Source organism: Lissotriton helveticus, chromosome 9 (assembly GCF_964261635.1).
Source record: "Lissotriton helveticus chromosome 9, aLisHel1.1, whole genome shotgun sequence".
Lineage (NCBI taxonomy): Eukaryota > Metazoa > Chordata > Amphibia > Caudata > Salamandridae > Lissotriton > Lissotriton helveticus.
The window spans coordinates 519,339,170-519,351,629 of record NC_136070.1 but is presented as its reverse complement, the minus strand read 5'-3'; the positions used below and the strand labels follow the sequence as shown (position 1 = coordinate 519,351,629).

General features: G+C 45.4%; 1 protein-coding gene across 1 annotated transcript in view; it reads left to right on the top strand.

Moving 5' to 3' along the window:
- EXOC5 (exocyst complex component 5) overlaps positions 1 to 12,460 on the top strand; it is a 159,563-nt gene that overhangs the window by 382 nt on the left and 146,721 nt on the right. The window lies entirely within an intron of this gene.

The window sequence follows — 12,460 nt, the reverse complement described above, 5'->3', positions numbered from 1 at the left end:
GTTTCCCTTTCCGGTCCCCACAGCGAAGTTTTTAACTCCTGCCCTTTTCACACCCCGTTCCTTTAATCCCAGTAAAGTGCGCCCCTTTCCGCCGTTCTCGGTGGAGCTTTCTGTAAACGTTAATTACAGTGGGGATTTTCGCACATAGTTCGAAGTCAGCATGATGGCCATGGATTTTTAGTGTAAGAGTATGAAGGAAGCCTTATGTGGCTGACTTTGTTTACAGTATGAGCCCCATGGGATGTGAATTTAGCTTTAGAGTACTGATGCAATCCAAAAGAAGTCCAGAGGTAGTCATGAGGTAGGTAATACGTAAGAGGTTTATTGAAGCTTAGTTACAGGGCAGGTTTAGATGGTAAGTAGAAGATATAATGTTGAGCTTCACCAGGAGCAGCATCCTTGTTGCTCAGCCCATACACTCCCGCTGTCTCTCCACTCCACCAGGCACTCCAGCAATCCACTACCTCATCAAGCATTCCACATACACATCACATTAATACTGGCTGAGCTGCAGGAAATGGGTAACAAGGCGAAGGATGCATTATAAGAAATCAAGGTATAACAAGTACTCTTACTCCGAAGGTCACTAATAACTGATAGGACATCGTAGGTAAATTACTTGTGGGTGGTTGAAGTTCTAACAATCTATCTGTCTTAGTTATTCTGCCGTTTAATTCAAGGCTTGTTGAGCGCATAGTTTGATGGCATGATTGTCAGTGGTGTAGAGAGCAGTCGAAAGGTGTATCAGAACTGAAATTGCCTTTGATGTGGATAGTTCTCTCCACCAGGGCTGGTTTAGGATTTTTGGGGCCCTGGGCAGAAAGGGGATGTGCGAGGCCCCTCTAATTTACATATACTTGTCACATTCAGGGCTGTTTTCTACTCAATAGATGCCCCTGAAGCTGCAACCCCTCCCTCTCAGCCACCTACAAGCACCTCTTAACAGCTCATAAAGGGTTGAAGATGTCTGGTTTGCTTATCTACAGAGAGGGTTAATTCTTCCTGGGAGTTAAACAAGAAGGCAATATTCATCATGCTGTTCGTGTGCGTGGGTGGGTGGGTGGGTGGGCAGGTTTAATTGCAGGACAAACCTGAGCAATGTGTCTTCTTGCAATTGGGACTGCCCCCCCCCCCCCCGGTTCGCCTCGCTACACCATAGCATTGATACTAGGGGAGGTGGCGCACTTACAAGGTGGCACCTTTAATTCCCTGGCCTCGGTTTGTCCTATTGGTCCGAGCCCCAAGTTGGAGGACTGACTGCGGGGCCCTGGGCAGCTGCCCATTCCTAGCGCTGGCCCTGCTCCACTAATGTGATGTTTCCTATTTTGTTTCGTACCATGGCCTGACAAAACTTATATTTGTTGAGGCCGTTGGTGTTAATTTGCTCCTTCAATTGGATGACCACTGCTTTCTGTAATTAGAGAGATTGTTGGTTTCTATGTTGGCTTTTTATGGCAGTAGGCTGGTGGTGAATATAGCTTTACGGTTCATGTAATTTCTGTTTTCAAGTTTATCATCAAATAACTTATTTATTTTGTTACATTTTAATGTTGAATGTCGTGCTGATGGTCCAGCAACGGGCTTGGTGCCATGTTTATCATTTCTGAATTGTGCTTTGCTTGTTTTGGCACCTTTGCAGTAATTTGTTTATAGAAGAGTGCTTCAGCAATAGTAATGTATTTACAAGCGGAGAAGAGCTCTTTCAAACCAGTTGGATCATTCAGGAGTATTATGCCATTTGTGTGATTTAGCAAGCTGATGGACCTTATGCTTTTTTTAGAGTCTTTGGTGTACCATATTGTGGGCATTTCTTTTTTATAGATGTTCATTTTAGAGTGGTGCAGGTTTCTTCAATACTGATTATTATTGTGCCATTGAAGGAGTCTGACGGTCTGATTTAGATCTCGGTGGACAGATTACTCCGGGTTACTTTTACAACAGTGGAGGGTAACCCATCTGCCCAAATATAAATCCCATTATATCCTACAGGATTTATATTTCGGTGGACGGGATATCCATCACCGTTGTGACAGAGTAACCTGTCTTCCGAGATCTAAATCGGGCCCTAAGAGTATGCTGATGTTTGTTGATGCTTTCTATTTATTAGCTAAGCTGGTGCTATCTTGTTTGTCAGAGTTCATATGGATGCCTCTGAAAAAGCGGTTTTGGTAGTTAGGTTTTTGTTGACCGTAGTTGCCACATGAATGATGTAGACTTGAATGGCCATATAATGCCAAAGGGCATTGCAGAGTGTTGGTGGGTGTGAGGTGTAGCACTTGAAAGTTAGGCCTAAATTAAGGTTGCTGCATTGTTGTGAATGTCTTATGATGTGCTGGCTGTAAGTTAGAATGCTGAGAAGATTTGCAATTAATACTTTTTAGGTCGAGGACTCCGTCGCACTGCGTAAGCAGTGGGCGGAGCTCCGAAGATTTTATGTTTCTTAGTGTAGGGGGCTTGAACCCGCCCCTCTTCTCCATTGGCTGGCCTAGTAAATGCTGGCCAGCCATTGGAGGAGAGGGGCGTCACTCACTTTAAACCCCGTCTTTTGGAGATTCGGGGGCGTGTTTTTTAGGTTCTTTCTATCTGGGTACGCTTCGTCCTCTTTAATTCAGGGAGAACCGTACGCTGGGAGCTGTGCGCTGCGTACGCTCCCTGCACTGATTTCCCCGTTAGCTCTGTACGCTGTCTACACCAGGTTAATATTGAACTGTGCCCTGAGACCCAGGCGAATGGTACGTCGCGTACCTCTGTCTGGGTGCATTGGAACTGTACGCTAAGACCAAAAGCATTGAACTGTACGCTGTGATTTTAAAGCAGAGAACTGTACGCATCGCATTGACTGAACGAATATGTGCGCTGCGAACCGCCTGTACTGTCCGCCGCCTACTCCTGAGTCCCTGCGTTGCAAGCAGTACGCCCCGTACCGCGAGATGCGTGAGCATCGGTAGGGCCTTTGTTTATCCCGTTCGAAGCGCACCAGAGCGGTACGAAGCGCACAGCCTGGTCCAACCTGGCCAAAAGTAGCTAAAACCCTACATCCTGTGTTGACACTAAAGAAGTTGCTGACACGCTGCATCAAGTGTTTTTGGGACTTAAGGACGTGTTGGAAACCTGCACTTCGGGCATTCTAAAAGGAACACTATTATTGCAAAAGTATTGGGGCCCCGCCTTTCAACGTCCAACATTGTGGCGCCCTTTCCGCCACACTGGACGTCTGCAGGTCTCTCTCTTGCCCTTTTATGACAGGGCCTTGTTTCAGCGTCGGCTTCAGCTTTGTACATTTTTAGATCTTTTGCGTTTATTTTCAGCTTTCCACGTACACAGGCCTCCCATTTTCCAAGTGCCCACTCCCAACCTCCCACCACCGATAAAGTGATCTTTGGTTCTTCCCCCCTTCTCTTTAGCTCAACCTCTTTCTGCGTCTTTAGCTCAACCTCTTTCTGCGTACCTCTACCCCTGACTCTCGCTCTTTCTACCTATCCTTACTTTACCTCACCACTCTCTCTCCTTTGCCTCTGCGCCTCTATCATTTTCTTCCAAACCCCCTACGTATGTATCTCCCCTTTCCACACCTTTTTCTCCGCCATCTTCCTCTACCTACCCTCACTAATGTTTACTTACCTCTGTCTACCTCCACTAACTTGCTCTTCACATCATCTCCTTCTACCTTGGCTCTCTCATCTTTCTACCTCTCGATATTGTATTACCTTATCTCTCTATCTCACAATAAATAAATTGCAGCTCTTCTCTATCTACCTTTGAGTGTCCCCTCTCTGTACCAACCTCTAGCCCCCATCTCTGCCTCACCGACCTGTGATTCACACCTCTGTCCTTAGGTTGCCTCAGGTCTTCTAACTCACGCGCACTTTATCTTCATGTACCCACTCCCATCTCGCCTCTGGCTTTCTCACATCTCTTCAGCACCCTTCACCTCTCGCAGGTACACTTCTATGTATCTGACCTCTGTCACTCACTATCATGACCTTACTGTGTCACTGTTCTCTTTGCACCTCACCGCACTGTTCCCATCTCACTGCCTCACCTCTCTCCCAACCTCATCTTTTCCTTCCTTTAACTCGCCTCTTTTCATCTCACTTTACCTCACCTCTCCCCGTCCTTCTAGTCCCACTCTTTCACTCCCCACCCCACCCCCTTCATCTCCATCTCATTCCTCTCTTCCTCACGTCACTCACTCTTATCTGTGTACCCCACCTCTCTTACAAGGTAATCTCTCAATTTGTCTAACCTTTATTCGCAGCCTCACCTCTCCACCTCCCTTCTTTCTCCTCGTTGGTTCCTCCTAACTCTCCTCTCACTACCTTCCTCCTCTGTTGCTACCTCTTTCTCTACAGCAACCCTTTATTCAGTAGAGGGACGCTTTACATTATTAAAAATGTAATATTATTTTGCTTCTCTTGGCTCCTCTTACGAACAGTGAAACAGTAGAGGGACGCTTTACATTATTAAAAATGTAATATTATTTTGCTTCTCTTGGCTCCTCTTACGAACAGTGAAACAAACTCGGCAGTGATTTTAAGACTGTACACTGGCTTAGGAAACATAAATAAAAGTTGTTTGTGTGGTGTCCAATGTTGCCTTTGTGGTCTTCAACTGAGACTCCTTACCGTCTAACTACACCCATCGTCGTGTGACGTCACCAGCAGTTATGAGGGTGTTTCGAGTCAGAAGGAACATGGCTTTCAAATGTTTAATATCCATGTGTAGGTGGCTCTATGTGAATGACTCTGTGTGGGTGTAAATGCATGTGGGCTTTGGGTATGGGCGGACCGGAATAACAGGCTTGGAGGCCGTATGTAGTGAGCAATATCTGTAGCTCTGTTTATTAACACTGACAGTTATAGTACGTAGGGGCAGAGGAAACAGAAGAATGGAGAGGGAATCCGGAGGGTAGTCGTCAGGGAGCCGGGATCCGCGGTGAGCAGGTGTGGGGGTCTTCCTCTTCTCCGTCTTCGGTAGTCCGGTGGTCCTCGGAGGTAAAGAGAGACAATGACAGGGCAGTTAGTCCTTGGCCACGAGTACTAACCAGTGACACCAACACCCGGGTTGTGAGGGGGTAGAAGAGAGAGTGAGGGGGGTCGGAAGGGTCGAAGATGGAATGGAACTCAAGCAGGAAGGGAAAGGGTGCAAGTAGTGAGGATTCCGGTGGCGGTATTTACTATCTATGGTGTCTCAGGAAGTGCGCATATATACAGTGCTCCTAGGAGTGCTATACAGTGAGAGGAGTCGATATTTACACTATGATACAAGTCAGCCTGCAATTCAGGAGACAGGGTACTCACATGCTCCGCCGCAACTCTTCTCCGAGTTGCGGCCGCTCTCCAGCCACCTCCACAGGACTCCACCAGTCCTCGCTCCAGATCTCTTCCTCCTCGCCTCCGCTCTCCTCTTCTCCGCGCTCTCCGTCCACCGCCTTCAGTTCTCGGTTTGCTGTCTCCTGCCACGAGTCCGCCTTCAAGAACTCCGCTTCTTCTCCGTGGCGTCCTTTTCCGTGTTCCGGTCCGGGATCGTGGGCGGGACTTCCGGGGTTGGTGACAGGTACTTCCGGTTCGCCGTCCCTCGTACTCGTTTCCTGCATGGAAAGAGAAAGGGGGATATGCCGGGTTGCCAGGGACGCGGTGGGACTATCGTCGGAGCCCAGGGAAACGGTACTGAGCCACCGCCCGAAAGAGGTAGGGGAGGGGTCTGTTCCACATCGCAATAGGTCATGCATTTACGAGCGATTAAGCTATTGGCATTGTAAATGACAATGCCTTTTACTTAACGATTAAGCTATTGGCAATATTAATGACAATGCCATTTATTTATGATTTAAAAAAAAAAAAATCATGAGAAATACCAATAGCTCTACCTTTAATAATGCAGAGACCATTGCATTGTAAATGCTTGATTTTTTAGGGCTCGGGCCTAAGCCACCACGAAGTGGAGGCGGAGCTTCCGAGCTCTTATGTGTTAAAAAAAAAATGCAGAAAGGGGTCCGGCTGGCACATTCCTTAGTTTTTTATGGCATCTGCCTAGTGATTCGTCTTCGCAGTGCTGTGTATTTAGTAGCGTTGACATGATAGGCTGTAAGTAATTTACACGTACACGATGTGGCATATTCTGTGCGAGAACGAGCACGGCAGAGTGATTACGATGCTGATCAGCGGATGTGTCAGACAAAAGGAAGCATAGGACACAGGCCTGTTGAGTGCATGAAAGCGGATGACTTGTATTTTTCTTTGAGGTGTTTTTTCTTTATATAGAACACTCCTATGTATGATCCAGAAAGACCTGTAAATGGAATGTCTTCCTAATTCTACTAAACTGAAAATAAAGATTTAAAAAACGCTCCTGTAGTCTTTCTGGTTCTGGCCTGGAACTATTTTTAGCTGTTTCACCAGCCTTTTGTTTTCTTTAAAAAAGTAACAAAATATACATTTATGGTGCCCTCGGTTCATCCATTCGTCTGTTTAAGGGCCATTCATATTGTTCCTTCTGCCTACAGCATTAGACAACGACTCGGCTCAATTTAGCCAGTAGGTCTCTTCAATGTGAATGATGGCATCTTGCTGTTGCACACATGCCGTTCATTTTTTAGATGGTTAATTTGTATGTCCTTTGTTTTCTGTGCAAACATGCAAGCCAACTTTTAAATGGCTGTGTTTTTACTTTTTATTATTTTTACACTTTAATGTCTGTTTCGGAGGTTTGCATGAAAAATGGAGTAAATACAAAAATTGCAGCCTTGCCAAGGTGCAACCTATTGGTTTGGTCAAGCGGGTTTTAGTATGTTTTGTGCGATGGAACTGAATGGTGCAGTCTTTGCTGAACACAGCCTATGACCTGCTTTTGAATAAAAAGCATATAAACTAAGCCTTCAGTGCTTAATAGCACACATTTTTCCAAAATGACTTTTTTTTTTTTATTAAGGACCACTTTTGTTACTTCTGAATCTCTATGAAAATTTTAACTATGTGGACTTTGTTTGGACATGAGACCCATCCAGTGTTTTTCAATCTGTATTCACTTTGTCTCTATGTATTTTTACTGTAAACCATTTGGCCTAGTTAAAACTTCCCAGAGTCAGGTGAAGGATTTTTTTTGAGTTCCACTCATTCTTACTCCTAAATGAGATTAGTCATTTTTATTGGAAAAACTGCTTTATGTAATATTGAGCGTTAATAAGTAGAACAATCAAATATTTAGTTAATAGCTTAACAAATACACATCAAGGGTCCCCTAATTGAAGAAAACCAGCATGATTCGATAGCAGAATATTCGTAACAATCATCAAATATGTCTGACTTGCATTCTTCTCCCCATATAATACCCATACATTCTTTCATGTATCTAGCATTTCACAGTGTTTCCTTTTACAAAACATATAGAACATGAAAGCTGATGTCTAAAGGTTCAGTTGTTATGAACACATTCATATGAATCATTACAAGAGAGAATAAGTGTAGACCATTTAAAAATCCAGTGATAATTAACCTGCATGGCAAGCTAATAATTGTTGCCCAATGTATTAAAGTATGATGCGTCTTTAAAACTGACCTACCAAATTCCATGAACCCCATCAACATAACTTTGATATGTTTGTATACAATATATTTAGTTTTGTGTTACCAAAAGTAGACTATGAATAACTTAATAAAGAATCAGCACTATCTGCCCACTTATTTTCTCCTATACATCCTCGGGTAACTATCCCCCTGTTGCAGTAGTACAATCTATGGTATTTTGGATCCTTTTGAGAATATTCCTTTCCTTCTCTCTAATTGCTAATATTTATTGACCTGTATTACTGTCAATGCTGTTATTCAGTTAAAGTAGTGATGGAAACACCGTCAAACAAAAAGACAACCTAAAGATATCGGACCTCTTACAGCAGACTTGTGGGATCTAAACTATGGCCTGCTTCCCTGAAACCCAGAGTTTGATGGTATATGGTTAAACAGTTGTTTGTATGAGACACCAGAGTACACCATGTATGAGTAACTGTCATCCTTTGTGCAATCTGCACTCTTCTTCAATCAATGTTCTTGTATTAAATAATTCTCAGAAGAATCACATAGTGTAGATCAGTCAGATTTTATTCCTTTATATAAGTGTTCCACATCCGACGCGCGTTTCGCCCTATCATGGCTTCCTCAAGGCTCACTGATGATATATTGCACACCCTATTTGTCTCTGAAGATATGAGTTTCCAAGAATCAATTATCCAATATCCAAAATACCTAGTGTAAGATTCACATTAAATTATCCGCACCCGATCGGGCATGTATTGTGTCTATTTCAAGTCCTATGTGTTCACCCTTGTTGTGGAGCTATAATACGTTCCTTCGCTCGGTGTACGTGTATTCAACTTAGGTACATTTGGTGGTTTGAGGAGGCACATGTAGTCAATATGGTGAGAGCAGAGCTAAGGACCCAGATAGCTGACTCCTTTCATCTCTGGTAGCCAAGTGTGACTGGTAGGTTGGGATTGATAGGGATGCACATTCAGGTTCTCGGTCAAGCCTGTTTAAAGATTGCTGCCAACACAGTACCGTAGAATGAAAAATGTCCTAGTAGACCTGAAGAAACGTTTCAGTTCTATTAAGGACAGGGAGATGAGTATTATGCTCAATTTTCTTTTATTACCATTCCAGCAGTCTTCAACAGTAAACTAAAAAAAAAGATCTTTCCCGGGATACGCAGGGAAACGGTCAACACAGTTCAACCAATCAGCAGCCCAGGATATCCATAAAGGTAGGAGTTCCCTGTATAGCTTCCTCTTTCTTGACTCTGACAGGATATCTTCCACCACTTTTCATTATTCGGATTTGAAACCATCTGTCCCTGGAATAATCCAGAGACAAGAAGCATGAATCTGAACCTTCTGACCGTTATCAGGATAAAACATGATCTAGCTCTTCAGAACCAAAACTTGAGATAGTTGTTAAGTTCCCTATGGGAAACATGCACATACATATACGTAGTCTCTGATGAGAAGAAATAAGCAAATACATATGACATGCGACAATCCTGGAATCTTGCTGCTTAAGAGCATCCAAATCTCTTCCATACCTCTCGGCTGGGAGAAAGGAGCTCGGGAACCTTGGGCGGGAATAATACTTGCCTCAGTGTCCTTAATAGAATTGAAACTTTCCTTTGTGTCTACTAGGACATTTTACATTCTGTTTCGGGACCGGAGAAAATGATTTTGCTCGTTCAAAGCTTGTCCACAAACGAAGACGCCATATCTACAACTGGCTTAAAATATAAACGTTTGAACATGAAGATATGAATGCAGCAGATTGGCCTTCAGACTCCAAGATGAGCACCTAGAGAGAAAGGCTTTGGAGGCCATTACACCTGTGACAAAATGGGCACTGAATTGGGAGATGTTAATGCCCGCCTCTTGCATGACACAGCAGATCCAGCGAGCTATGATGGGAGCTGTGACCACATTGAAAGGTTTCCTGAGATATAAACAGTTGACGCTCACCAGGTGGACAGAGCTCTTCGTCATACTATCTTAAGCCTTGAGGCATCGAACCACGTAGAGCTTAGGAGCACTGTCCAAAATAGGATAAAACACCACTTTGGAATTTGACTTTGTACATCGGCGATGTGGAAGGTGACTCCTTGTATAGTGAAAACACTTCCTGCGATGTCCAAGGCCCGCACATGCAACACTCTCCTAGGTGACACAAGGCACAGAAGCATGGTTTGCATCGCTGACAACTCCTTGCACACAAATACTTGTTTTGTTGTCAAGGACAGATAAGGAATAAAACCTTGTAAACATCCAATAAGGATGAGTACCAGGGTTCCGGAGGTAGTGCCAAGCAAATTTCTATCATCCGCTTACAGACCAAGGGGTGCTACCCCCACCAGGGCACCTTGTATGGGAATGTGACAAACAGAATTCGCTGACCTATAAGAATTGATTGTACGATACGCCAATTCTTGGGATGCCAGGAATGCCTAGACATTCATGATAGGGACCACTTCGCACCCCATGAGATCTTGATTGTTTCTAAGACACCAACCAACCAACCCTTCTGGCCCATGCAGATCTATAATTCTTGTTTGGACTGTCTGTCCATGCTGCTGCCAGCATTATCTTAGCCTCCTAAGAAAGGCCAGGTAGTCTCAAGTGTTGACGGAAATCCGCCAAGCCATGAGAGGCATGCTTCCCTAGAGGACTAATCGGTGGTGGTTGTCCAGAGATCTCAAAGGAGATCTGGAGCACAGGGTAGAAGGATTGGAGAATCCCAGGAAAGTTCCAGAAGAACGAGAACCATACTTGAGACCTCTAGTATGGAGTGATCAAGACCACCTCCGCCTTCTGCCTGCAGACCTGCACTGAGAGCCTCATAATCATGGCAAACGGTGGAAATGCGTAACTTGTCTCCAAAGGCAAATCTTGATAAAATGCATCTGTTGTTGTTGCCAGGGGATCTGACTTCCAGCTGAAATACATGGGAAGTTGATGATCTAGGCAGGAGGCAAAAAGATCAACTGAGTAAGGATCCCAAAGGGTTGTCCAGCCTCTGGAAAATCTAGGAGTTTGGTTACCATTGACTCCTGTCCGACCATGCCCTGGAGCACCAGTCCACTATCACATTGGACGCCACGGGAAGATAATCCGCAATCACTGCGACATTGTGAGACCGGCAGAAGGTCCCACACTCCTTGACTAGTTCCACTAAGACCACTCTTGGTCCCCCCGTGATCGTTTATGTAACGTACTGCTGACACTTTGTCCATCTTGAGGAGGAGACTGCAGTCCACCCTGTCCTTCATCCAACAGTTTATTGCAACCCACTCCGCCATCAGCTCCAAGCAATTGATGTGGAGTCTGTGTTCGTCTGCGTGAGGACCATTTTCCTCCTGAAAAGGAGTCCCCGCAGCGGGCTGCCCAGCCTGACTTGCTGGCATCAGATTCGATTAACTAAATCCTTGTCGGATCCAAATATGGCTTGACTGTTCCATGCCTCCACACAGTCCAGCCAGCATATAATTTCGACCTTCACTTCTTCTGCAAGCTGGATCGGATTGAAGACCACTGCGGGGGTGAAAGGCCTTGAGGCCTCGGAGGACCCTGTAATGAAGAGGGCCTGGAAAGATCGCCTGAATAGAGGATGATAGAAGACCCACAATTCTGGCTTCATGTCTGAGAGAGGTCTTGGGTCTGGCCAATGTCCTCCTCAACTCTCTGTGAATCGTGACCACTTTCCCGAGAGGGGAGTCTTAAGGTCTGAATCTATTACAAACCTGAGGAAGGTCATTTGCTTGGCAGGAACCAGAATTGCTTTCCGCTCATTGACCACAAACCCTAAACTCTGCAGCATGTCCACTGGCATTTGCAATTGCTCCGCCAACCATGACGGGCAGTTGTCCAAAATTAGGAGGTCGTTCTGAATGGTTTTGAGGAGAAAACATCATACCCTAAGGGATTCCACCACCAGTTTGAGAACCTTGGTGAAACACCAGGAAGCTGAGGAGATTCCAAAAGGGAGAGTTGTGAACTCATAAACCTGATATCGCCACTTGAACTAGAGGAATCCTGCGGTGTGGAGGAAAAATGGGGACCGCCAAATACGCATACTTCAAGTCTAAACGCACCATCCAGTCGTCTGGACGAAGATCAACGCGCAAAAGATGGATACCCTCCAGCCACCTGTTGAACTCCCTGAGGTTGATCACAGGACATAGCCCAGCTCCCCAGCTGTCTTGTCCACCAAAGAAAGTTTCTGAGGAACCCCCGGATCTGGAGGCAGGCGTTTTTTGCAAGATATCCGTCACCTCTTGATCTATCAAGGCGGCCGAATCATTTGCGAAAACTAGCATATGAGGGTCGAATTCTTGAATGTGGATCCCGTAAAATTCTGTGTGAAAACCCTTGAAGGTTTTAGAACCCATGGATCGTGAAGTAAGCCACCCCCAATTCTGCGTGAATAGCGCCAACCGGCCTCTCACTTCTAGTTGAGGAGAAAAACAAACTGCTGAGGCCTGGAACTGCCCTCTAGAGGAGCCTCTTGACCACGGTTACCTCTTAGCGTTTGAAAGAACTCCTCCTCTCCGGACTGGTAATGAGGCTTCAGGAAGACTCTTGGAGGGCCTTGGGTGTAAAAGCTGCCGGCCGAGCGCCCTCCGCCCTCCGCCACAGCCTGCTGGAACAAAAATTTGGGGATGAAAAATGTTCTTAGTTGATGCTTGTGCCTTGTCTAAGGATGTAAACGTGGCTAAAAATTTGCCAAGCTCCTTATTGAATGGCTCCCCGAAGATCCCGCCTTGTGCCACGGGACCGGTCTCTGAGGATGCCTAATCCCCAATTAGGGGTCAACTTTCAGTAGGAGAGAACAACACCTCTTGGTTGACAGGTTGCAATTAGTGTTCCCTAGGACCGGGTGCTGCTCCCAACCCGAAATCTCCTCCGGGGAGAGTGGGGTACCAGGGTCCTTGT